Genomic DNA, 26,087 nt, shown 5'->3' with positions numbered 1-26,087 from the left:
TTCAGAGCTCTCCCAAAAGTGGTGATCTTGGATCTCTGCTCAATTAGTTTGAATTACAGGAGATAATTCCGTCTGCCAAGTATTGAACTGTGCAATGTAGGCACGAACATTCAAGCTACTTGGCTGAATGCCCTTTACAGTAACCTTAATTCATCTTACACTAAATTAGGACATCTAATTCACTGCCACCAAATCACCAACCAGCTCAGAGGACAGTGAGGCAAAGAACATATTTAATTTTCTAATAAGCTCTACTGTTTACCTGTTCTCTCCGTGAATTGCTATGTGTTTCCTTATAACATTATTCCTTGTTCACTAATACAGTATCCCCTTATGTCTTTATTCTCTGTCCACCATAGAAATCTTTCAATAGCAATATGATTCTTTGGCTGATATTAGCAAAGAATGAACACTGCCAATGTCCACTCTCATTTTCATTAAATGATCTATGCCTTTTTATAGATCCTATTCTTCGTAAGTCCTTGTGTAATGGCGAGCAACAGGTTTCTTAATTTTTCATTCAATATAGCTTTCATTTATATTTTATTCATTTAAATTGTCCTTGTCTATAGGGAACATGCTACAGCCATATAATAGATTTCAAGGGTCTATTGTTTCTGCACTGAGCATCAGGATAAAGAACTAGAAAATATAGTTATAATAAGGATAAAGGACTAGAAAAGAAAGTTATACTCGAAGAACTTACTGTACACATTTAGACACACTTCTCTGAGAGCCTCTTTTCCTCCATAGAGTGGAGTCACTATTGGAAGAGACCTGGGTTCAAATGGCAGTTAAGTACATTTGATTGCCAGTAAATCTGGGATAGTTGTACTGTCTTATTTCTTCAGATGAGGACAATAACATTTTATTCAATATTAAATAATTTGAAATGTGTTCTGTTAGCTGAAAAAAATAAGCATAGTCTTCAATTCTCTGGTTCCAAGAAGAGGTGAAATTGTATTTCAAAAGGCAAACCTCAAAACATGAAAGGTCTGTGAAGAAAGTCAAATGGAACTCAAATTTTACCATGCTATCTTTGTTCTGAGGAATACTAGTCTAAGTCTCCAAGATTAACTGATGTAGGATATATCTCTATGAGGAAAGTGTCCAAAATTGCCAGGAAGAATCTCCAAACAGGTGCTACTGAACAAGAAGCCAGTTCAAAAAGTGGTAAACACATAACACAACTCTGTCAGACTGCAACTCTAAGGGACATAATGCCTGAAATCAATTATTCAACCCATTTATTCACAGCTCTCTACTATGGAATGACCTAAAAAAGACTGGATGCAGTCAATACCATGCAGTGCCAGAACAATTGCATCCAACTAAAACTGGAGCTTTTCTGCATTTCTGTTATGTTCCACAGTCTTCTTCTGTACTGAAGGCAGCTACTTCTGCTTGATTTTTTTCTTTGTCCATTGGAGTAACATGTGATGACCCATAAAATTCTGCAAAATATCATTGATGTCAGTGGTTAAAATGCAAGCAAATATTAATATTAAATATTCAATCTACAAAATATACATTTTAATTAGTACATTTGACATATTAAAAATCAACACTTGAGTAGTAAAAAGATTCTGCAGTTTAGGCTACACTCCACATGAATGATCATTTCAAAACTAAGAGATGCAAATTTAATCAATAGATTTAAAACTTTACATCACTTGAGGTACTCAAATTACTTCTAATCAGCCTAGTAAAGTAAAAGCAGCATTTAATTGTTGTTCCTACCCCCTCTTTGAAAGACAATCCCAGCTTCAGGCTGGAATTTGCTCAGAATTAGCTAGATTATCTGCAGCTTTTGCTCTTCCTTCTTATTCTTGACAATTAAAGGTATACTATAATGTCAGGAAAACAAATAGGTTAAAACCCCAGATATCATTTCATCATTTAAGAAACTTGTGCTGAGTTAATGGATTTAAAAAAATAATATGGGTAAAGTGTCATTTTCTCATTTTAATACATTTAACAAAGCTGAAGTATTTTGTTGCTGATGAGATATCAAGCTTTATATTTAAATCAACCTCTAAATTTGTGTGCTTATTTTCCAGAATTATTTTAAAAATTGCTTGTTTTGTGAAACAGGCAGTATAAAGCTCTCATGGTTTGGTAACTTATAGTATTAACCACAAACTGTCAAAAGTTAAAATCTCTTCTTTTTTCCCCTCCCAATTTTTAATTTTACAAACTACATGTTAACAATGTTGTCACACCCATCTGTTAAAATATATGCAAGACACCTTGAAACACAATTCACACTGAATTTTAGCCCTGAAATATATTTTATTTTTCCAGAATGTTCTTCAACAACTTGTTGAATGTACTTCTGAAAAAGGGCAAGAAAGACTGAAGACCTAATTTTACATTTTTACATGAAAAGTCACACTGACATTGATAGAATTACTCACTTGATGACTTTTTACATCTGGAATTAGTATGATTTTTTTCACTGTATTTTCTAGAATTATAACTGTACAGTAATAATTACACATGCAGTTGAACGTATCTTAAAAATTCTTCAGCTCAATACATAGCCTGGAGATTTTCAGGCTAAATCTTTTGACAGCATGCAAAAGCCTATATTTCCTTTGAAATGGACAGGTGGAATTATAACAGAGAAGAATATGAAAATTTTACTCTTTTTCCTTAAAGTTGTCTGTGGTAAGTGCTGCATGAGAAAGCCCCATGCTTTCAAATGGAGCAGAATAACTTCTTCATAAATTCTGGTATGCCACTACCCAGCTATTTAGCCTGCAATAGTATTGTATTTATATGAAGAAACTTTTCGACAACATATTTAAATTGTTATTCACACAGTTTTCCCATGAGCCACTAGAATTACATAAATAATTATAACCTGGGGTTACTAGTGGCTTGTCTTCAGTGAAAAGTCAGCTTCTGAGTCATGGACAACAGGGTACTTAGACACCAGCATGATGTGAAGTGGGTCAGCAATCTTTCCACAAATTTCAAGGACAAAAATCATATGACACACACTTAAGAAAAAAACCCCCGGGCATCGCAACAGAATCACTCTTGTATTCTCTGATACCAGATGAGTTACTCCAGCAGGAGTTTCCAGGGCAAAATATTTTTGGACATGAGAGGAAAGCAGAGAATATATTTCATGTTGTACACAGGCTATTGCACTGTCTCAGCACTGTGACTTCCTAGAAGATGTGAGCTAAAACCAGCCACAGATTTCTGACACTGACACATTTCAGCAAGCAAACAATGCTAGTTACTCTGTGGTGTTGTGAGGACACTAACATATTCAGCAGTACACTTCTCAGTGTAAGATGGACTATCAGTAAAAACTCACAGGTTGCTGTGAAGGTTATGTCCTTCCCATGCATGCAAACCCAGATAGGATTCTGACTGAAATATTGAGTTATTATTCCCTCAAATCCACATATGGGGGTTATCAGTTGTTAGGTGGGAAAAAATAAAACCCGTAACAGGATATTAGAACTTTACCATGCATCACCAACCCCTCATTTAATAAATGGTGCTAGCGTGACTAAAGAAAGATCTAGCAAGGAGCTTTTGAAGGAAAGGCTGGGCCTGCAAATAGAAAGAGGGCAGCAGCTATTTTTTCATATGCAGCAAGCTCAGATTTTACTTCTTTTGCTACCAAATGGGAACTACGTCCCGTACCATCTTTTGACATCCTTTGACAAGGGTGACAAAGCACTGCTCAAGGGCTGGTGTGAAACCCACCCCCTTCTCTTTTCTTCCACTTACAGATGTTATGTAGAGTACTTGCACACACAGGTCTTGTCACCCATGTTCAGAGAGGGCCATAGGAGAAGAAAATCCGAAGAAAGCTGAAAGAAAAGCACAGAAAGAGCTAACTTTTCAATTTGATTCAAGTGCATTCTGTCAAGATTTTATTCTTCACCTGTGATCGTGAACTGCTCTTGGCAACTCCAAGTCATAGCCCAACTCTTGCAACGTTTGGTATGACTTGCAGTAAAGATTTTAATTGTTTTTAAGATTGGAAATGATCATCAGGCTAACATACATTTTCTTTTGTTGTCCTTTTGGATAGAGTGCTTCCCTGTGAAACACTTTTGCCTGAGCTTCATAGGCATTGTGTAAGAAATAAGAAACTTCGAGATTGTCATATTTCCAAATTGTCATGTAATTCAAAAGGACCATTGTTCTTTCCAGAAATTTAATGTATTATTTGCTGTGTAAAAATCTATACTGCTTGTATTTTCTTATCGTTTCCAACTTGTATGCAATAGTTAAAATTAGGCAACATTCAATATTTTATTTACTAGTAGAAAAATAATTTAATACTCTGAACAGTTGTGTTCAGGAATCCATATATTGTCTGAAACAGTCAAGTTATGGGCTTTTCGCTGATTTTACAGACACTAAAATGTCAGTTATTTATTTACTTTACTAGATAATGTATGAGCAATCAGTTATCCTCTGACCTCAGATCCCCCGGGCACTTCCCATCTGTCAGACATTTCTGTAACTACATGTTCTTTCCCAACATCAGACTAATGCACTAGGCTTGTACACATCCCTTACAATGAAAAAGCTGAAACAAAAACAAGAAAGGTGTCACATCCAAAAAACTAACCTTTGTTTTCCCCATTCCTCTGCAAAACTCCAGGGAGTCATTGTTTTTACTGTGTGTTTGAGCTTCATAATGTTATACATCTGTAAGACCATCAGGTTGTTTTTTCCTTTGGTGAGACTGAAAGCTTGAACTCTGTTCACTAAGGCAAAAAGAAATCTTTTCAATGAGCCAGAACCTCAAGGGACCTCCTGTGATTCTGTGGCAGACCCATCAAAAACATGATCCCTAAGGGTTGTTTATTTTCCTCTCATTAATTCTTTGAGAAGGTAATTTTAATGAAATACAGAGTAATTGGACCTCTTTAAATGGTTAAATGGGGAGCTTCCTGGAAAAATTTTCCCTGTGTATTTACACAGGAACATTTAAAGTGTAAATACGGTCCCAGGGTAGTTTTCTCACATTGTAATGGATTTAATACAGTGGTTCAGATTCAGAGTTGACATAAGTGTTCTGCAAATATAGTGCCATTAAAGTCAATGAGGCTAAGTCAATTTACACCAGTTAAGGGTATGACAGTGTGTACAGAAGATTTTTTTGGCATAATCATCCTGGGTTTGAGAGCTTCATGGGCTGAGGGAGCTTTTAATATGATTGTGGGGCTTCCCATAAAAAGGAGTTCTTCTGACATACAGAGGAAATGTGTGGGGAAAAGGAGAAGAAAAAGTTAAAAAGTCTGGTTATGATACAATAATATTGAAACATCTGCAGTATAAGAAAACTGTATTGGTAGATGCCTTCATTTTCCGATGGGTGGGCAAGTGACTTGGACTGCCTCAGCTATTAGAGAGGTACAGGGATATGTTTTGTATTTCTACCTCGCCACAACCCATTAAAAGAAGCACGTATCTCATTCTATCCCACAGATCTAAAGGTCTCTCCCACGTGCTGTAAAGCAACAGCACACCACCCTGGGAAGAAATCACTATGATAGCCACCTGAGGGCATGCTAGGAAAAGAAGAAATTTGAGTCTTGTATACAAGTGTGGCTTTGACTCACCCAAACCCACAAAAACTTCTAGGAACTATATCTTTTATTGTATTTATTTGGTTCACTGTTTTCCCACAGATTATTTGCCTTTCATCTTTGTGACTCACTAGTGGGGAGCTAAGAGCATCTGAGGCATGGGCCTGAAAGGAAACGTACTGGGCCGGTAAAAACAAGTTTGCTCTTCATTTGTGCAATACATCCTTCTGCTTTAGGAAGCAGTTCTCTGCAAGCAGAAAACATGAACAAAAAAGTAAAATCGTCCATTTTCCAGTTATTCTAAACAGTTTAAAGTTTTCTTTATTGTTGTTTTTTTCACTACTCTTCTCTAACTCCCTCCTCTAATCCGCATCTCCACAGAATACTTGCCCTTATTACAAGGGCCCAACATCCAACAGGTACTTTATAAATATATACAGGTTACATATTCAGCCTCATTTTCTGATTTATTTCCTCATGATATTTACTTTGCCTAGTCTGGTTGTTGTGGCCTTTATTGCTAAAGTTACCTGACAAGCTTCCCCATCACCACCTTGCTTTTAATATAAAAATATTGGAAGAATACAACAACTGAAAGATAACATTACTTATTAACAACTTTATCCCATTACTGAAACAAATACCTACTTTTATTCACTAAAGGCTTTCTTGGTACTTAAAAAAATTTCAAAATATGTTGTGGGAAATTCAGGTTACTTTTTTTTTGTTATTCGTTATAAAGTAAAAAAAATCTAGAAACTATTTCTATGTGGTTATGAACCTATTTTGTCAAACTGTGCTGGGAAAGGTAGTGGCACGTATTTGGTATAAAGTATAGCACTACAGACTCATTCCTTCAGGATAATTTTTGAGCCTTTTCTGAATTTTACAACAGCCTAGAAGACTTCATGGAGGCACTTGCATTTTCCTTTTGGGAGAATGGGAAATATTTTTAGTGTTAAACACAAAAGGAAGGAAATCACAACCCTACTTGCAGCATTAATTAAAAAAGAGAATCATCCAAGATTTGTTCATTTCCTTTGGTAGACTCAAATTACAGTGTTACAAACAGATTTTGAAAGTGTGGAGTTTTGACTTGAAAAAATAATAGCACATAATAGCCTTATCTGATGCGTGGAAGAGATGTAAACCAAATGAGCAGGAGCACCATAATTAGTAAAAAATACCAGAAAAGGAGTTCTGATGTGGTTATATTGTGAGAAATAATGGACCTGCTTGCAGAGAGAATATTCCACTTCATATATATATTTTTTAAGTTTACCAGTGGGAAAGTTATGTCAGGCACATGCACAAGCTTTAGTCTGTATTTTTCAACACGTCATTTAAAGCACAGGCTGGTAAATACCTACTCAGGTTTTACTCATTGCTCCAAGAGGCAACTGCATTTCCCTTAATATGCTTGGATAATAAAACAGTTGGTGGTAATTATCTTAATGATTTCAGCATGAAGATTAGTAACCCTTGTAATTTTTATCCTTGCTAGTATAAACCAATTTACAAGGGCTCAAAGTACCTGTTAAACTGCCAAAGTAGTGTACACATTTTCAGCACTCAAATTAACCTCTGAGTTTAGAACAGCAATACTTTTTTCTATACAAAAGTGATGCCTCTCTACTTTTTAAGTAGGAAGCATTAGTAATTGAAATACTAATTGGGAACAGACGTTGGATTTAAAGCACTTTTTCCAGAAGGAATGAGGAAATGCTACTCTTCAAAATGAAATTTGGATATAAATGACCCAAGAAAAAAACACCCTCATTTTCCTCTGTTTTTTTAGAGTTTTCGTGCATTGGAATTATCATCATTACTGTAGCAATACATTATGTGTGTTTTGTATAGACTGTATAAAACCCACAATAATACTATATATTTTGTATATATAGAGAGAGAGATATTATCGAAGTCAGTGAAGACCCTCAAATTAACACAGTTCAAAGGCACATAACTGGATGCATGTTGCAGCCCCTCTTTATTCTGTAAGTCAGTTCAATAAATTCTGCTTCAGTGTGAGGTTAAGTAACCCCCTAACCTAAACACACAAACACATTCTGCAGTTACACCAAGAGCCACTTGCACACTCCTAATCTGTCTGTAAAGAATTCCATTAAGGAATTGCTCTCCCACGTATGATCGGTGAAATACAATACATCTTTGTACAGATGAAGATTGAAAAGCAGTCAAACACTGTTTTTAAAAGACTGGTAGATACATCCTTGTCCAGTAGTTCAATTTACTGTTGAACCTGTGTACTTTTTAATTACAAACAAAGAGTTTGTCCATGTCTCTTATCTAGAAACTCTTTTAATTAAGTATGAAAACACTGTTCCAGGCTATGATTTTCCAGCAAGAATCAGGGAGTAGACTAACAAGAATTCTCTAACTGGAAAGGAAAGATAGAGTGAACATTTAGATTTTCACCCACAATCAGATGCAAGGCTGATAGAAGCTCATCTGATAAGTTTACTTATCTTTACCTTAGCTTGCCTTTGCATCCAAGACACACACTTGATTTGTCAGAAGCAAGGACATTATTTTCTTTTTGTAAAAATTAATTTTCCTTTCAGTATCTCAAAGATGAGATTATCAGTCAACAAATATACTTTTCATTTTTTCAATTGTTTCTATTGTTTTCAGTCCTATCAACATTGACTATTAAAGGTCTTAGAGTAACCACACAAATTTGTCTACAAAATACTTTTCAGCAACTTTGCATTTTTTCTTCTTCATTTCTGGCTTTATTTAGTTTTTACCATTTTCATTTTTTCTATAATGTAACTTTTATTCATTATTCATGACATAAAAACAAAATGGAGGAACCTCTCCTCTTATTTCTTTCTACATTCTTTATTTCAATGTGCAATTTTTGACAACCGTCTGCTTAGACTAGACTTTGCCTCCCTCTCCAATTCATCCCTGTCATAACAAAAATATTGACAGAAACAATTTCTTCCAGGAAAATAGAAAGTTGATTAGTGAAAGCTTGACTTATTTTTTCATTAAAGTCCTGGTGTACTCTCACGACCTGTGTTGTATTCATTTATGTGTTCACATGAATTTATTAAAAAATTAAAAGGTAAAGCTCCAACACCAAACACTGGATTTCACAGAAGGATTCAGAATATAGCTAACATTTACAAATTACCCTAGGGCTTTTGCAAATGGCAAGTACCACGTCAGATGAAAATCTCTGGGTGCAACACATGTAGTGTAAGAGGAGGCACTTTAACAACAATTAAAGGGGAGAAATGACAGCAAACTTATGTAAATGAGAACAAAATGAGATTGAAAACACCTGCAGTGACAACACCATGAGGAGTGAAAGATGTTGCATGTGGATAAGGGGGACGTAGGGCAGAAACACTAAGCCACAGGCATTCAGTGGAGAACATGGGGAGTTTCTTAGGAGTAAAGTTTTAAAAAGCCAGTAACACAAAGTTACTTGATTATTATTAATCACTATTATTTGGATTGTTATTATATTTTACATTGTTTCAATTAAATTGTTCTTATCTCAACCCATGAATTTTACTTTTTTTGATGATTCTTATTCCATCCCACCAGGGCCAGTGAGGGAGTGAGCAAGTGGCTACATGGACTCTGTTGCCAGCTGGGGTTAAACCATAGCACTGTCACAGCCAAAGCCAGGTGAAGCCCCAGCCTGTTGTTCCTCACAGACCACAAGAGCCACAGGTGCCCTATGGCAGGGATGACTGGGGCAGGTGCACCTTCCCTGACCCTGAGGTCCCCTGCCAGTGCCTTTCCCAGGACACACAGCATCAGCAGCTACCCACTGTCAACTTTTTCCCTTCGCCCTCAGCCTTCAAGGAAGGATAATCGCAAGAAGAAACACAAAGCTGAAGAGCCCTTCTTTTGTAGAAGTCTTCCCTTGCACAACTGTTACGATCCAGTTTTTAGGTTCTTAGAAATGCTTCTGCCTGAATTAAGGTGCAAGGGAGACCATATGCCAGTGACAATAGTAAGGGTTTTATTTGATGGTAAATATGAGAGACAGAGAGAAAGAAAGAAGTAGAAAAATAGGTGGAGGGGGGGGACAGAAAGAGAGAGACAGGGACAGGATAAGGAAAATACCACCACTCCATGGATCCCGATGATATTCGTTAATCCTCTCCAGCTGGTCTTCTTGGTGGTGAAGGTCCCCCCAAAAAGCATAGAATCCAGTAGCGTCGAGCAAGAAGGCAATATCCAGGCATGTCCCCCTGGGGGAGGCGGGCAGTCTCTCACAGCAGACTCGGGATCTGCTGCACCGGGGGTGCAAAGCCTCCGGGGAGCACTTCGGGGGGTTATGACTCCCCCTCAGCTCTCTCACGGGAAAGTCCCGCGGATGTGCCCTGTGGGGTTGGGCGTTCCACAGCCGGGCCGCTTTGTGTAATAGAGGATGGGTGTTCACTGCCTCTGACCAGAGGTTACACTACACACCTGAAACCTCCTCCTCCCCCCTCGGTTGGGGTGGTCTGTGTAAACCTGGCTTCTGTGAGCTGTGCTCTCCCCCCACCCCAAACTCAGCTGGGGATGATTCTCAGCGCAGCTTTGGCCTTTTGTGGATGCATACCTTTCCCTCAGCGTCAGACGATTGGACAATAGGTTTCCCTTTATCGAATCAGCAGTTCGACTTTAGGTTAAAAGTCCCAGTCTTCAGACAGGCTTATTCGGTTGCAGCTTCTTTGTCATGAACAAAACTTTCAATGCTTGAGGCAAGAACTATTTTCAGTCTCTGACAACAACCAGTTGGAAATTCTCAGGGATCTGATTTGTCTCTGCTTTGCTGGGTGGCTCTTGCAGCTGCATGCCAATGATGCAACTTTTGATGTTCTAATAATTTTGGCTGGAACGACCTTCAACGTTTCTGTAGTAGTTATATTCTTAGTTTATATTCTCTACTCGAGGCTCACATATCTTCCCATAGATGCAACAGAACTCTGGCAGCTTGCACACTGCTGACTCTTACCTGATTGTGACCCCAGGTCCCTCTCCAAGCGGTGTTCCCAGGATATCATATCACACATTGCAGGTGTGCCCGACAATCTTTGTCCTCCACCTTGCAAAATTGCATTTGGCCATTTCAAAAAATTTGCATTTTTTCCAAAAGAAACACCTTAGAAAGCAAATTAGACCTGTGTATATATGAGCTATCTTCATAATTAATTACTATTCAATCAGCATTAATGTAATTTACATATTTTCTCAGTAATAAGTCCATATATTTTCTTCCAGATCTTTTGCTATGCATCTAATAACACTGAAACAAGTTGGTAAGGATTCTCATTAGAAATATCCACAGCAGATGATGATATAGTATTAGATAAAGTACTTTTTGGCACCTACTACTTGAGCAGCATGACTGAGCACTTTAGTCTTTTAAGGTTGTTTCCATTAACCCTGTGGCTGGCTTCTAAGAGGTGCTGAATTTAAGAGAAAAACCCTCAGATATAAGTATCTCTCTAATAATTAGGATACCTGAATGGCTAAGAGAAAACCGAAGAGACTTTGCAAATTAGGTTTTATACTTGGAAGCTGATGCTAATTGGCGGATCTTAGTGAAAAAAATTTATTAAATTGATGACCAACTATCAAATGGGGGTGATGCTAACAGAGTAAACTTTTAAGGAACATAAGCTTCATACAGGTTCCAGAAAATCTGAGATAGAGTTAAATTGTCTTCTCTTGCAGCCCTTGTTTCTGAGAAAGAGGAAAAAGGTTGCAGATAAATAAAGAGAGTATCAAGAAAGATGAATTTGCTGTAGCCATTTTAAAAGATTTGATAAGAAAGCTGGATAAACCCTCAATTTCCTGTGTCCTTCTTTTGAGAAAATACCACTGAATACTAAGCCTAAAGCACTGAGATGTCCTAATTTGTAATTAATGGTTATTGGTGGCATAGAATAGACACTTCAGTTTTACAGGATACGCCAGGGTAAAAATGTAACCAAATATGGGTCCTACTAAGAGACTAATCAAAATCCTAATTTCTGGAGGCTTGTGTAGTGCTGTTAAACACGATTTTTAAGTGGATGCCAGTCGCTTTATTAACCTTTCAATTATGCTGCACCAAGAAGTTTACAATATGAATAGATGTTAAGGCCAGACAGTATTATTTGATCACATCCTCAAATATTTACATACAGGAAAACTGTTTTACTATCATTCTAGGAAAATAAAACATGTGTATAGTGTTTATAGAAACAAGTAAGTTATAAAATTTTCCCATGCAACATAAGTAATTCACCTTCAGGATGGTTTTTAACAATTCTCGAGGTCTCTTCCAAATATTAACTCCCAAGTTCTGAAACAACAGTGTTCAAGAGCATACATAAAAGTGTATAATAAACCACTTAATCCCTGTTTTGAGTGCAAACCTACAGACAACTTTTATTGTGGAAATACTCTTGCCTTGTCACTAAATTTTCCCTCTTCTGAGCACATGGGGGAAAGGAGGAGGAATTATTATTACTGCTGATTTAATTAAGCTACTAAAATTACTGGTCCAGTCCATTGGGAAATGACAAGTTTGAGATTGCAAATTGGATGTAATCATCTCACCTCATTATTATTTTTGGCACAAAAATAAATTAATTTTGTGTATTTTCTGTTCTCATTACTGTACTTGTCATAAGAGGGAACTATCGAACTTTTAATAATGCCTGCTGTACTTTGCTAATTATGGTATTATGCTCCACAACTTTGACATTTTCAACCCTGTCCTTGATTTGCTTGCTATTCCACTCTTCCCTGTCAGGTTAATAAAGGCTGTAAATATGGAATCAGCAAGGCAATTTTCTACAAAATACCATTGCCCCACTTTATCCCTCTCTAATTTTCAAATAGAAAAAGGGGTGGGAGCGAAGAGAAAATTAAGCTGAACTGCGCTGATATTGCTGTATTTTAAAGTATTGGAATTATTTTTGTGCACAGAAGTAATTAATATAATAAATGTGAAATAATATCTCTGGATATCACATTTACATTCAAGTCCAAAGATGAAGCTCTTTTTTCTGGAAGTAGGCAGGTTTTGCTAATGAAACTGAACTACAATTGTGTAAGTTACAAATAAAAACATGGTTTTGAGTCTTTGTACATAGAAATGCTATAGATTATTAGAGAAACACAATCTTGGTTAGCAAAATTTGCATCAAAAGCAAAAAAGAAAATCAGAAGCTTCAAACCAGAGAGTTATTACATTATTCATTCTCTTCTTTGTGGGCCTGTGGTAGAAAAAAGGACACGAGACAGGCTGGTTTAGCTGTCAGCAGTGTTCCAGTAACATACTGCTTGCTATATACCATTTATTTTCAGGTAAAACAATCATTAAACCTTCTTCACATCAGAAGACCTCTTAGCTTGTGAAGGAAGGAACAAACAACACTCACAGAAATGAGAAAAGACCAAAGTCATGCTAGATAGCAGAAAAACTTCAGAAAGATAGCCATGTTTTCCTCCAGTACCAGCAAAATCTGCCACTTAAAAAGTGATTCAAAGTTACACTTTGAATGGCAATGTTTTCCAAAAATACCTTTCACCACCTATACCTTCTTAGAAATGTGTTCCTCCTGGATGAAGGCATAGCTAAACTGTCACATGACTAGGTAATCTTATGCTCTATTTTTTTTAATTGTTGAATAAGTCCAAAACTCAGAGTTACAGATCCTGATGGTAACTACGTGACTGACTTCCTTTTTCCAGGGCTTTGGGTTGAGTAGAAAATGAAGCTTATGCTGAAAAACTTCCGCTGGCATCCAGTCACATTCTTACACCAGCTGAAAGCCTTAATCCAAGTTTTCAAAGCAGTTAGGGGATCAAGCTCCAGCTACATCAGAGAATGTATTTTGATCTTTAAATCACAGAAATAGAGATATTTTTTAGGGAACACAGAGAATGAAGATCACAAAAGCCAGAACAAAGCATGCAAGAGCCAGGGAGAATGCATTTTGTCTCTAAAGAGGCACAGCTCTGAAGGAATCCTCTGTCTTTCAGAGGACGCCAGATAGAGCGGGTTTGATTGCCTTTCAGATCCAGCACATGGCTCCATTTTAAGTGACAGAACACACTTTTGATCTCCAGCTCACTAATCCTCCCAGAAGCCCTCCCCAACTGCACTCTCAAACAAAAAATTAAAATGCCAAGTCCTCAAAGTTTTTCAATCAAAAAGGCAAAAGCATCAGAGTCCTCGTAAATTTTATGAGTTACTAAAATATTATTAGGGTATATGAAGCCAGGTTCTGCCTGGCTTCTTAAACATCATCTTCTTGATCCACACAAATGAGAAGTTTTCTCCTAAGCTTCATAGCAAAATAAGCAATCTTGGAGATCAAAAGTATGTAGTTACTTGGTAAAAATAACACTAACGTGCAGAAGAATTGGACAATACAGATTAACTGTAGAAAGACACAGATGCTGAGATGCCATTTCTAAAAGTTACTTGGCACTTGATCAAAAGTATTACTCCAGAATTTGACATCACATTGCAAACAACTTTCCTAAGTGGCCCATGTGAAGTTGTGTAAGCACCAGTGAATATCTTGACGTAGAACTGGGATTTCAAATCACTTGAAAGTTTGACACTCCTGTCTTCTTTATTCTCTAAGAATAAATATCTCCCATATTCCAAAATTAAAGTAGATGTCCTATCTGTCGAGATCTTTCTAGCACATATCTTCTAAATATAAAATTTACGGCTTTGAACAAATGCCTGTAGTGAAAGAGCAAATTCTTGTGGAGAAGCCAAGGGTTATAGAAAGAGCATCAGATAAAAAACAGGATTACTTGCAACCACTGAAACAATTTCTACGGAAAGGACTCCAAGTGGCTAGAAAATCTGGTAAAAATAAAACCTAGAAAATTCTTTTTAGCAGATATATTAATCATTTAGAGCTTTTAAATCAAATGAAACAAGTCTGTGGAGACAAAAAAAATCCAGCAAACTAGTTTCTCTTAAATTTAGAGCCATATTTTCACTGACCTTAATAAAATCAGTGGGTGTCTAACATGATTCTGCTGTGTTTGGCTTATTATTTTGTCTAGACAAAAGGCGAGATCATATCTGTAAGTCACATAACAGTTTTGTATCTGTTGGGAAACAATAGTACTAAGCAAAAAAGATTAAAGATAAATTGCAGCAAAGATTTGGTTTCTTCTGAGGACACATGACCTATGCAAGAAAGATACACATCTATCACCTTGTAGAAAAGGCTTCCTCTGACTCTGTTAGCAGAAATAATTCTCAAGAGTTATACTTTAGTTGGCTTTTTCCTCTATATAAAACTATACAAAGTTTCATTTTAAGAAGTTGGGAAATCCCAAATTTTCAGGCTGTGTTGTGCTGCCTTTTAAGCCTTCTGAACAATCAGAAATTCGTTAGCAGCTCACTTTTTCTCTGGGACTCAAAAGCTCTGAGGCAGGTATTAAATACTCCCACTTTAAAGCATTCAAAACAAATTCACAATCTGTTCCATATTTACTGATTCACTAAAGCTTGATGGCCACTAGAAAGCAGATGTTAGGGCTTTCCTGTCAACATCTGTGTTTGCTATGAATAAGTAGAGCTCTTCTAATACAAAAGTCATTATGAAGGAGCGAATAAAAACCTTCAAAGAACTTAATAAAAATTAATCTGTACTAAGTAATGTATTTGTGCAGCAAGGATCTGAATGCTAGTTCTTTCCAAGAGATCTAAGGAAGCTTCAGGCTATATTTCCAGACAGTATATAACAGGGAAAAAAAATAACAGTTACATAAATATGTGTAGTTTTTTAGTGGTTGCCAAAGAGATTCATTTGATATTTTTATGATCCAAGTGTTTTCCATTTAGCCAGCAGACACTGGTAATTTTGTTCTGCAGAGAAAGCCATAACAGACCAAATAAACTACTTCATACAATAAAGCTGTTCTGCCCTTAAGGCACAGAGCTTTTCCATACCGTTTCCATTTGAAAGTTTATTCAGATTATGAACCCCCTGCTGACACCAATACCTCTACTCTCTCTCTCCCTTCCCAAATCTTAAGTCAAATTGTTGGGCCAGCACTTTTACTTTGATTATGTGAAGTCCCTGTGGAAAGATACAGTACAGTCTAAAACATCTTTATTTTACAGTCTGCTGTGATCTTAAATATTTGAATGCCTAATTTACAGGCATGCTTAGGGAAGTGTTGGTGCAAAGAAACTGGCCATTCATACACAGCCCAGATTAAAGTGGTGCTTCTCAGTAACATGATCTATAGCACCAGTTAAATAATTGAGAAAAAGTCTACCCTAAAACATCTGTAAGTAATTTCAATTAAATTTTTAAATTAATAGCTGATTTTAGTCAGCCGATTGTCTGGGTTTTTTATCAAATGACCCTGTGCCCTACATGCTGTGCTGACTACCTGAATGATGGTGTTGTTGCAAGCACAGATCTGGGCAGATGTGGAGAAGCCCCAGACACATTGTCAACTGACCAGAAGGCACCAAATTCAGACATCTGTGCTCTGCCTCTCAGCTGTGCTTGGTAGCATGGGTTTACCGTGCCCTTGGCTGTGCTCACACGACACAAATCAGCTTTTAACGAAGGCATATCCACTTGTACCTGCCTGAAATATGGTGCACAAAACCTTGTTTCATTACTGACCACTCCATAACAGAAAATAAATGTGGACAATCAAGACTGGTGCCTTAATGCAGATCAGTGCCTTAATTCACCAGCTGCAATGCCTTTTGGACTTGAGGGGGTCAACATGGATGCAAAGAGGCATCAGAACAATAGTGATGGAGCTCAGCGTGAGCTGCCCTGGTGCAGACAGAGCCACAAGCCTGCAGAAACAGACAACTCATTTCTATTTATATTATCTGGGCTTTAGAAGATTATGTTGCACAGTTCTTGTTCCTACATGTGAGAAACAACCACCTCTGTGGGCAGCCCTCAACCACAGCAGGTAATGTGTTGGCAGTGTCCAGCCATCAAACAACACATGCCATTTTTTTCCTTAAGAGGGGAATAGTTTAGTTGGATCCCAGATCAGTTCTCTTCATAGTATTGCTTTAGGAAGGAATAATCATGGGGATGAAATATTTTAACCCAATATTGCTGCCAAGCACTTTTTCAATGTTGAAAGACACCCTGAGTTATGGTTTTGATTAAATTAATATTTATATATTGTTAAAAGATGTGCTCAGCACTTTAGGATTGCTCAGGATGCCAGATTAAGAAATTATCAGCAAAACCAAAAATTTCAGTGATGCTGCTGTTCAGCAAGCCAACAATAATCACAGTAATTGCACCTTAGGGAAGTATAGAAACAATTTCCTTCCCGTGTATCAGGACAGTGAGTCATTACAGGACACAGAACAGTAAACTAAGAACTAGCAAGGGCTAGGTCAGAAATCACAACATATGCAGTAGAATTTATGAACAATTTTTGAAATGTCAAGATGATCTTTCACATGCTCTTACATCGACTAATAAAATGATTGAAATTTGCTGTGGTTTCGCATGTTCTAAAATCTGCAGTGTGTCAGGTGGATTTTCACATTTGTCTTGAAGTAGACTTTGGTTATATGACTGTCCTCAAAATAAAGAAGAATAAAATAAAAGCAAGGAGAGACAGTTGTGTGAGAGACTGAAATGCTGAAGGTTAATGACTCAAAACAATCAACAGTTTGCAAAATCATCAGGCTGCCTTGCTGAGGCTGGGTTTGCACCACCAACCAAAGAGGAGGATGAGTTTTTGATGTGTGGTGACCATGATAAACTGACCTTTGTTTAACAATAAGATGGGCCTTGAGCCAGGTAAGGGACAAGACTGATAATAAATATGTCCTGAGGATGTGGGATCCTGCTTTTCATCATGCCAATATCCTCTCTTACACAGCTGGCTCAGGTATAAAACTCCCCTCCAGGCAAGGTATCAGACCATTCATAGTAGGCCTGAAGGTTGTCATGCCTTCTGATGGGGCACACTGATGTGAGAAACAGCAGTCATGTCTTAGAAAGGGTCATAAACCATCAAAGACCTGAAACACCTTTAGGCTCACTTTTGGGGCTTTCCCCAGAGCACTGCACATAACCCACAGTGTTGCAAAAGACAGCGTAAAAAACCTACCCCGCCAGGGGAGGTAGCTGGACATTCCCACCTGAACCTGAATGTAAATTAACCCATTGAACGTGGTGTTTCATGGGCTTCTGTCACCCCCAGAGAGATCAAGGTTGTGACAATCAACTCAACAAATGAACAGGTAAATTTCAATAATCAAGTCTGGTTGCTGGATCCTGTTGTGATTCAATTATAAGAGGTGTTTCTGCCCAAACTAATGAACAAATTAGACCATATGCCAAAGTAAATATTACAGATTTTATTTAATTTTAACTTATTTTATTACTAAAATGTGAGGTAGAGAGATAGAAAAAAGTAGGAAGGGAGGTGGGAGAGAAAGAGAGTAAGACAGAGAGAGAGGGAGAGAAGCAGAGATTAGTCAAAAGATATCACCACCATGTGGATTCCTATGGCATCCCACCCTGGCCTTCTCAGTGGTGGGGGTCCTGGAGTATGTCCTTACACAGTCCAAGTTCCAGGTATCCACGGGGCACAGATAACTTGAGAAGGTATGTGTATAAGCATATTGCTTCGTTTTCCACAGTTTGCCATGGTGGGAATTTTTGTCTGGATGCTAACTAAACCTCCACTTCTGTTAAGCCTGGAATTAGTTCTTTCCTGCTCTGCCGTCTGTGCTTATATCAAATTCCTGTTGTGGTTGCTTATCTTATGGGAAGTTCCTTCTTTTGAGAAGTTGACTGTATTCTTTAAGTCCTTACACCCTTCCTTTTTCTTTTCATTATGTATTTTCTTAAGCAGTATCTTTATACTTTTATATTGTTTCATTGCTATAGGTAACAACCAAAATGTCTGCATATCTGCCTTCCATTGCAATCAAATTGCTCTGAAATAAACCCTACGTATATGTATAGACAAGGGTCAGTCGGTGTTACTTCGCTCTATTCAGCCCCGAGGGATCTATTAACAAGAACCTTCGTTACCCTCGCCTTCAGGGGCAGGTTGCAACAAGTTGACACACCAGTGATGGAAGCAGAGCATACTGAAGTTAATACTGATTTAAGTACTCCAGTTTCCAAATATTCTGTTTCACTGTGCTTTAAAAAACAGAATAAATCCAAATTGTCTTGAATAGCTGTATTTAACCCATAATTTTAACTCTCTACATCTCAAATTTTGACTGAAGATGAAAAGTAGAAATGCAAATTGACCTAAAGAGTATGAAACCATCTTGGAAGTCCCCTTCCTCATGAACTCTCACTGATTTCAGTGAAATTATTATTGCTATTGATTGGTAGAAATTACTATTGCCATCTTCTGGTGCAATTGAAAATAGGAAGTTATCCTTATTAAAACATGTGTTGAGATTGCTGATGCTATCTAGGGCTGGGAATGGTACTGTTCCTTTCGGAATGGAACTTGGAATACATAATAGGTGTGGTTTTCCTCTAAATAAAAAGCTGTGTTTCTCTAAAGACCTTTTTTGTACACTTGTGTGTATAGAACTCAAGATTTGTCTTAAAAAGAGTGACGACATATCAAGCTTGCTAAATTTCTGAACCTTTAATAAAATTCTGTTTTGGATAATTGAATGGTCTGTTGTGATGTGTTTGGCTAAATATCTAAGAATAGTAAGTTTCTATTACCAATTCAAAGTTACCATCATCCTTTTCTAGGTTTTCAAGGATTTGAAGTCTGTAACAAAACAAACATACACTAGCTTTCACCTTCAATGGGCAATAGCCAAATGTCTGATGCCTACAGCAAGTGTTCATGGTTCTAGACTGAAAAGTAATGGGGAGATCTTTGGGCACATTCAAAACACCCTGTGTAATTTTTTACTTTGATTGTGAAAAAAAATGTAGGCCAGCCCACTTAAGAGCAATCCACTTGTAAAAATTAGTCACGAAGATAATAAAACCCACCAACTCAGGAGTTAAATCTTTCGATATAAAAGGCTGCCAGAAGTGTAATACATATTTCAGGGTAAAGCATATTGACATATTTTCAAGTATTTTTTAAATATTGCAAGGCTTTGTGGCTGCAAAGTAAAATGAACAAGTTTCAGCCTTGGAATATGTCAATGAATATCTAGTCAGTAAGGACCAAGCCATCAGGGAATTTTACATTATTTGATGGCTTTGTAGCTCTATGTGTACCCTTCCACCTAAGTACAACCTCCATGCACCAATAGCTTTGTGAAATTTTAATGGCCTGTGTTTTATAGTCTAGGCGTTTTCAGGTTTTCAAATCTGCACATCTGTAAACTAATTATACAGAAGGGAATGAAATGTGCTTCCTTACCTGCTTAGGTACAGGAGACTGATTTCACAGTTTTTAGAGACTTAAATTCAGGACAAAAAATAAACAGGGAACTTGTTCAAGGACCCACTGGGAGTTTTTTCACTAAGTGCATTATATATTTTCCTTCATTATAAATGGTGCTACTTAAAGTAAATTCTTAAATTACTGGAAATGATTCAGCATTAAAAGAAGTTTTTATGGGCTCTAAGATTAAATACATAATACCCTCAAAGAAGGGGGGGAATTAAAGGGGAAATGAAGAGGAAAAATCACATAGATGATGAATTGTTCCCCATTTTTCTTTACAGATCTAATACCAGACTAGAAGATAATAACAAAAAAAAGAGAATCATGAATATGATTACCTAACTACAGCACACAATGCCTTGGTGTTGCAGATGCTCTATTCACCCAGAGAACAAAGATGCGATCTTGCTGGATTATAGGCAGAGGTTGATCCACACCAGCTTCCCAGTGGCAGGTAATCATGAGGTATGCAAGGAGGTATCCAACTCCAGCTCGTTGGAGTGACACTACTTAGCCCAGGTACTCGAGTCCTCCTCAGGACATTCCCATGAGGTCTGAATAGGGACTGGCTTCCCTTTGTCCTGCGGCCATCCTAAAGAAGTAAGCAAAGGCTGAGCTGGTCTAAAAACCTTCCCGGTCCCCAGAGGGAGCCTTTCTAAAATATCTTTCTTTATCCTTTAGCTGAAGATATTGTATCATGAAACGACAATGGGTCAAGCTAGCACATTAGGCTGTGCTCCAAAAAAACCCAGTCATGGCTGGTGCTGAGCCTACAGTTTTCCTCCTCTTCTCTCTATGCTTCCTTAGAGTACCCCCAGGAAGTGCCATCCTCCTTTCCTTCCTCAGCTTCTGCACCCCAAAATGTAGAGAGGTCAGCCTGAACAGCTGAAAAATGTGCTTCAGGATGCACTGGGCATTCTTTGAACAGGAGAGGAAGCAATAACTTTCTAGAGAAGAAAGTTGTAGTGGGTTTATGAAGAATTATTGGTTGCATGGCAAGAGCCTTGCAACATGAATTCAATTAAATACATAGATCTTTTACCCTCCATAAATTATGCATTTGCAGGCAGCCACTTAGCTGATACTCGAGTTTTAACCAAACTCCATTAGAACTGAAGGACAGAGCAAATTTTTTCTGTCATGGCAAATGTTGTACTGGTCCTCTATACCATGGATAGATGAGTTTTCAGATGTCATCCCTCAATTCTCAGGGATCCTTCCTTTCCTAGTTCAAATCTCTAATCAGCCTATCTACCTTCCTACACTGATAGTCTTCATCACACAAATGTTTGGGAAGCATTCACTCATCACAAAACAGGGGACATCCTGAGCACTCAAGAACTTTTTAAAAAGACATTAACTTTGATTATTATTGAAGCAAATCAATTACTCTAATTTTAAAGTTTTGCTGGATCCAAGTCAACCAATACTACTCCTTGTCATCCACGAAAGACACATCAAACAAAAATTTAAAACTCTCACGGATGCCAAATATTTTGGCAGCCATCCACCAGTCTCTTAAAAACCTACTTAACTTTTCATGGCAGTCAGGGTTTTCCAAAGTTCATCTATTAAATGCACAATTCCTTGAAAATTAGAGTAAGCCAATGAGTTGAACCTGTCAAAATGACACAACTGGAGTTGGAGACAGTGACACTGGAAGGGGTCCTCAAATGTCCCCATCACAGCAAAGGATTGTGAAGGTGGAGCAAGACTCTGCTGAGCTGGATACTTTACAAATTCAGAAAGAAAAGGTGATTCCTGTCCATACCTTCAGAAGATATTTGATTTTCTGTACTCTAGCCCCCTTCATTTTTTATGAAAAACTGGCAAAAATTGGCTACCTTCCAATCCAATTTCCCCAGGGTTTTTTTTCAATAGAAATATATGTTTCCTAGCTGACATGGCTGATTGTCTTCTTGATTCCAGCACTGACTCTACAGGTCACTTTAGGAGAGAATTGTTACTTACCTTCTTCTCAGGTTCCTCATATATAGAAAGGAAAAACTAATGTCTATTTTAAGTACCTTGATATCTGTGGCTGAGAAATGTTCCTTGTAAGCAGTTGTTACTTAGAAATGACAGAAAAACAGAAAGGGCTTTAAAAATAAGAAAACAATTCAAGGAGTATTTTCTGTTACTCTTCACTCCTATGCACAGTAAGGTGTGATAGCATCAATGGAAAGGTTTTTTGGGGACAAAAAAGGTCTCTTGACACCTCTTTTTCTTATAGTTACTACTACATTTTCTACTTAATTTTAAGAGATTTGTTCTTCTATCATTTTTATTTTTCCCCATTTTAATTTTTCCCCATTTTAATGTCCTTTCCTTTGCCATTAACCTTCGCAATGATGTAAAGAAAGACTAAAGTTCTGCATAAAATATTATTAAATAAAAACTGTAAGAATGACAGAGAAAATTGCTTTTTGTTATTAACACACAGCATACTCCAACCAAATTTGCCAGAATCCTGCATTCTTGTCAAGGTCTGGTCTAAAAGTCATTTACTTCTGCCCCTTACCAGCACCTCTTTTGCAAGAAAGCATAGGCAGAAACACAGTTTTCACAGATATGCCACAAATGCCTGCGAAGACAATTTTTCCTCACACCCCTTAGAAACGTCAGCACTCATGTCCATCCATAAATTCAGTGATTTAAAGGAGGGAGAGGGAAACTTACCAAGGCTTTAGCCATTTGGAAGGCCTAGGTAGGCCTTACCTTTTTGTCACCTCACTGATCTCATGAAAGCATGACAATATTTTTCTAAATGCTTTTAAAAATTGGTTGTTGAATATTTCACCATTCTTATCAATGTAAATATTATTTTGTACATGACAAAAATCAATGAGAAAAAATCCTTTGAAGTAACTCACACTAAAAAACAAATAATAGCCAAGAATTACATAAATATAGCTGGTGTGGTCCTTACTTTAGAAACAAGATTCTCTACAGTAAATTCAAACAAAGATTTCTTTGTAAAACATATGGAGAAAAATGGATTTTTGCTGTGCATACAATGGTGGTTTCCATTACTGTAAAGACAGCTTTTTCACAAGCTTTTTCTGGTTTATTTTCCTGAAAAACCTAAAATTTTTATCAAAAGTCTAGTTGCATTCAAACAAATCCTTAGCATGAGAACAATAAATATGTTCTGTATTAATATATTTCTAAAATAAGATTTGATATTTATCAAAGAAACCATGACAGGTACTCTTCTAATAATCCGATTTGCTGTTTTGCACATAGAAGGCTAGAGATTTTGGTTAGTTAAAGGGACAGAGAGGGTGTGCAGTTGTTTGGGTTTTTTTCTATAAATAAATGTAATATAGATTCATCAGAAGTCTCATATGAACTTCTGTGAAAGGAGGGTTGTTTTCCTTTGTTATTTGGTGGTACAGTTATATTTGGAATTTTATGTGGCTTATGGTACTGAAAAATATTATTATGTAGAGTAGGCTCATAAGCAGACATTAATCCTTTTCATAAGTAGGCCAATAGAAAGAAGATATCGATTTAGGAAAAGAAAAAAATCTCAGCCATGTTGTCATTGTTGATGATCTCTCCCATAAAAAATACATTTTTACTTGGCACTACTTATTAAGTAAGGTCAAAACTTGTAAATAAAATACATTGACAGTTTTACTCTAGAAATAAACATTGACAGCTAATAAGGATCAGGCATCATGGGAAGCAGAACTCAAGCAGCAGTAATCAGATGAAATTGCAAGAAAAAAAAAGCCATAAGAGAAGACAGTGAACACACTAAGTTAATATTCACTATAATAATTAAACACATTGCAAAATGAGAGAGGGAAAGAGCTTGTTTCAACATAAAACAAGCACAGATGTTACAAGACTGATAATATCAAGTGCATCTTCAGCAGCAGTAAGATTTATCTGTGCTTCCTGACAAATTTCTCATCATTTTCAGTCCAAATTGTTCTCTTGTGGCCCCATTTCCATAACCATAAGCTTATGAAGAGTTTGAGGCATTTTTCATTGAAAAAAACTGATTTCTCATGATATGAGAGAGAATATCAGTCAAAGAAATGTTGTGCTATGGTTGTGCTTTCTATGCTTTTCCACCACGGCTTCAGAAATAGAGGCAAACTGCTTGCTGGCTGGGGAGAAAAAAAAAAAAAAAAGACACTAGACATCAAGAAAAAACTCCAAAATTTGTATTCCTAGGACAATTTCCTCATCCTCTATTTTTTGCTTGTTTTTCTATCGTCAGTGAACTCTCAGAGATTTGGATTCTCCTTGGCTGGATGCCCAGCCATGCAATGAGCTCAGTGATGTTCTCCGCAGAAAGTTTTTTGAATCTTCTGCAAATAATGCAAGCTCTGTTTTACCCTTCTCTCCTTTCCTCTGTCTGAATTCCCCCTTATTCTCTCTGATAATTTTTGTTTTGGGAGCACAGTGGGTGTGCATTTGGGATGCTGTCCTGTGAGCTGCTTTAATCAGACCGGGGGGTGGCAATGGAACTTTTGACTGGCTTATTTTTCTCTCATTGACTGTTCAGAAAAGTTGGCTGGATTGGGAGTGAATTTTTGCTTTCTCCTCACTAGGAATTCAGAAGATCAGCTTGGACAAAAACGTTCTGCTGTAGTGTGGGACCACTGCAGACAACAATTCTATGGTAACCCCACGTCCATGATAGACTGACTCAGGAAAATAAATCATTCACTTTCCATTCTTACATGCAAAGGAAGCAGAGTAATAAGGAACAACATTAATGAAATATAAGGTGGAAGAGCTGGAGTTGCCCTCTGTCAAGGGATTAATACTGTACAAGTTTTCTCTTGTTGCTAGATGTGGTATTGGATAAAATGCCGTGTTTTTTTCATTTGATGTTTAATTATTACTCTTTTTTTCGTCGGAATCTGCCCAGAATTACAACATACTGCAGGTAAAACCATATATGCAACTTATTTTACACAAATCAGCATTTTTTCTTCCTTGCATTGCTCCTGTAGAACAAACACTTCTGAGTGAGCTAGTTTCTTCACTTTCTTGAGCATAACATTCTCTGAGCTGCCTGAAAACCTCTATCAACCATGATTGCTATCAGCAGAAGATACACCCATCAGATCACAGACTTTGTAGCCTTCCATCACCTTCTGCTTTTGTGGTCTTTAAAACCCACCACCCCTAGAGCACAGCTGGAGGCCTAATTTAATTTATGATTTTCAAAAAGAAGCCATTGGTTCAATCCAGCTTGCTTCATACAATACAAATTGTAAAGCCAAGGCTGTGTGCTCCTGGTTACCACAACATGAGACCATGCACTTACACCAGCCCATCTGGCTATCTATTGTACTTTGTAAGCATGAGCCTAAATGAAGTGTTTCTGCTTGTGGGTAGCATGCTTTAAACTATGAAAATACCAGGTTGTCCTTCACCAAACTGATATTACATTAAAACTTTATGATAGCAAGCAAACTCATGCTGACAGGCACTGTCTAACAACAGTCTGTCATTCACCATAATTAGGAGCTTGTGATAAATTTGATGTTCTGCTCTTAGTGTGTATATACCTTTTAAATGTACTTGCTTTCCTTTTAATATTTAGTCATCTTTAGATATCATTATTCATTGTGTTCGGACAAGGAAAATAGAGAACATAAACAGAAGAACATATTTAAGTCTTCTGTGAAGTATCACACTGAGAACATATCAAAGAAAGCATGCAACAATTAAAGGACACATATCCCAGAGAAAAAATACAACTTTTAAATAATTTTGGGTTAGTGTTACAAAAGGTTTAATCCTTTTTTTAGGATAGAACTGAATAATTTGATAAATTTTTCAAATAGTTTGTATAAATATTTATATATAAGAGAGATTCCACCCCACCAGAAGGTATCAGAGGTTTTGACCTACATTCTTTGATACTGACCTACCTGGGACACATTCCTTGGAAAGAGCAGTATTAGTTATCTATTAGTTTAAGGGGTGCTAGTAAGCATAACCCAGAAACTGTATCGTCATCATCATGATTTAGGATGGCATTTTTATGGGAAGAATAAAGTAGGCGAAAATACTTTATAGACTTATTATCAAGTACCAAATAGAAAAGGGAAGGGAAGGGAAGGGAAGGGAAGGGAAGGGAAGGGAAGGGAA

The 26,087-nt window shown here is 37.1% G+C and overlaps 1 long non-coding RNA gene across 2 annotated transcripts in view; it reads right to left on the bottom strand.

Annotated features, from left to right (window-relative positions):
* Positions 1-216: 216 nt before the first annotated feature.
* The window catches only part of LOC121674302, an 87,515-nt gene continuing 61,644 nt past the window's right edge, over positions 217-26,087 (bottom strand). Inside the window, exons 1-4 of one of the 2 annotated variants that reach the window (XR_006019530.1) lie at positions 9,681-10,071; positions 4,607-4,745; positions 3,754-3,836; positions 217-1,454 (exon numbers count right to left, since the gene is read on the bottom strand). This is a non-coding gene — a long non-coding RNA (uncharacterized LOC121674302). Of the gene's footprint in view, positions 1,455-3,753; positions 3,837-4,606; positions 4,746-9,680; positions 10,072-26,087 lie in introns of those variants that run through there. The other variant, XR_006019531.1, reaches the window with a different exon arrangement.

This window comes from Corvus kubaryi, unplaced genomic scaffold (genome assembly GCF_017639235.1).
Source record: "Corvus kubaryi isolate FWS band 111438036 unplaced genomic scaffold, C.kubaryi_AGA036_p1.0 67, whole genome shotgun sequence".
NCBI classification, from domain to species: Eukaryota; Metazoa; Chordata; class Aves; order Passeriformes; family Corvidae; genus Corvus; species Corvus kubaryi.
This window is presented reverse-complemented; position numbering and strand designations above follow the sequence as displayed.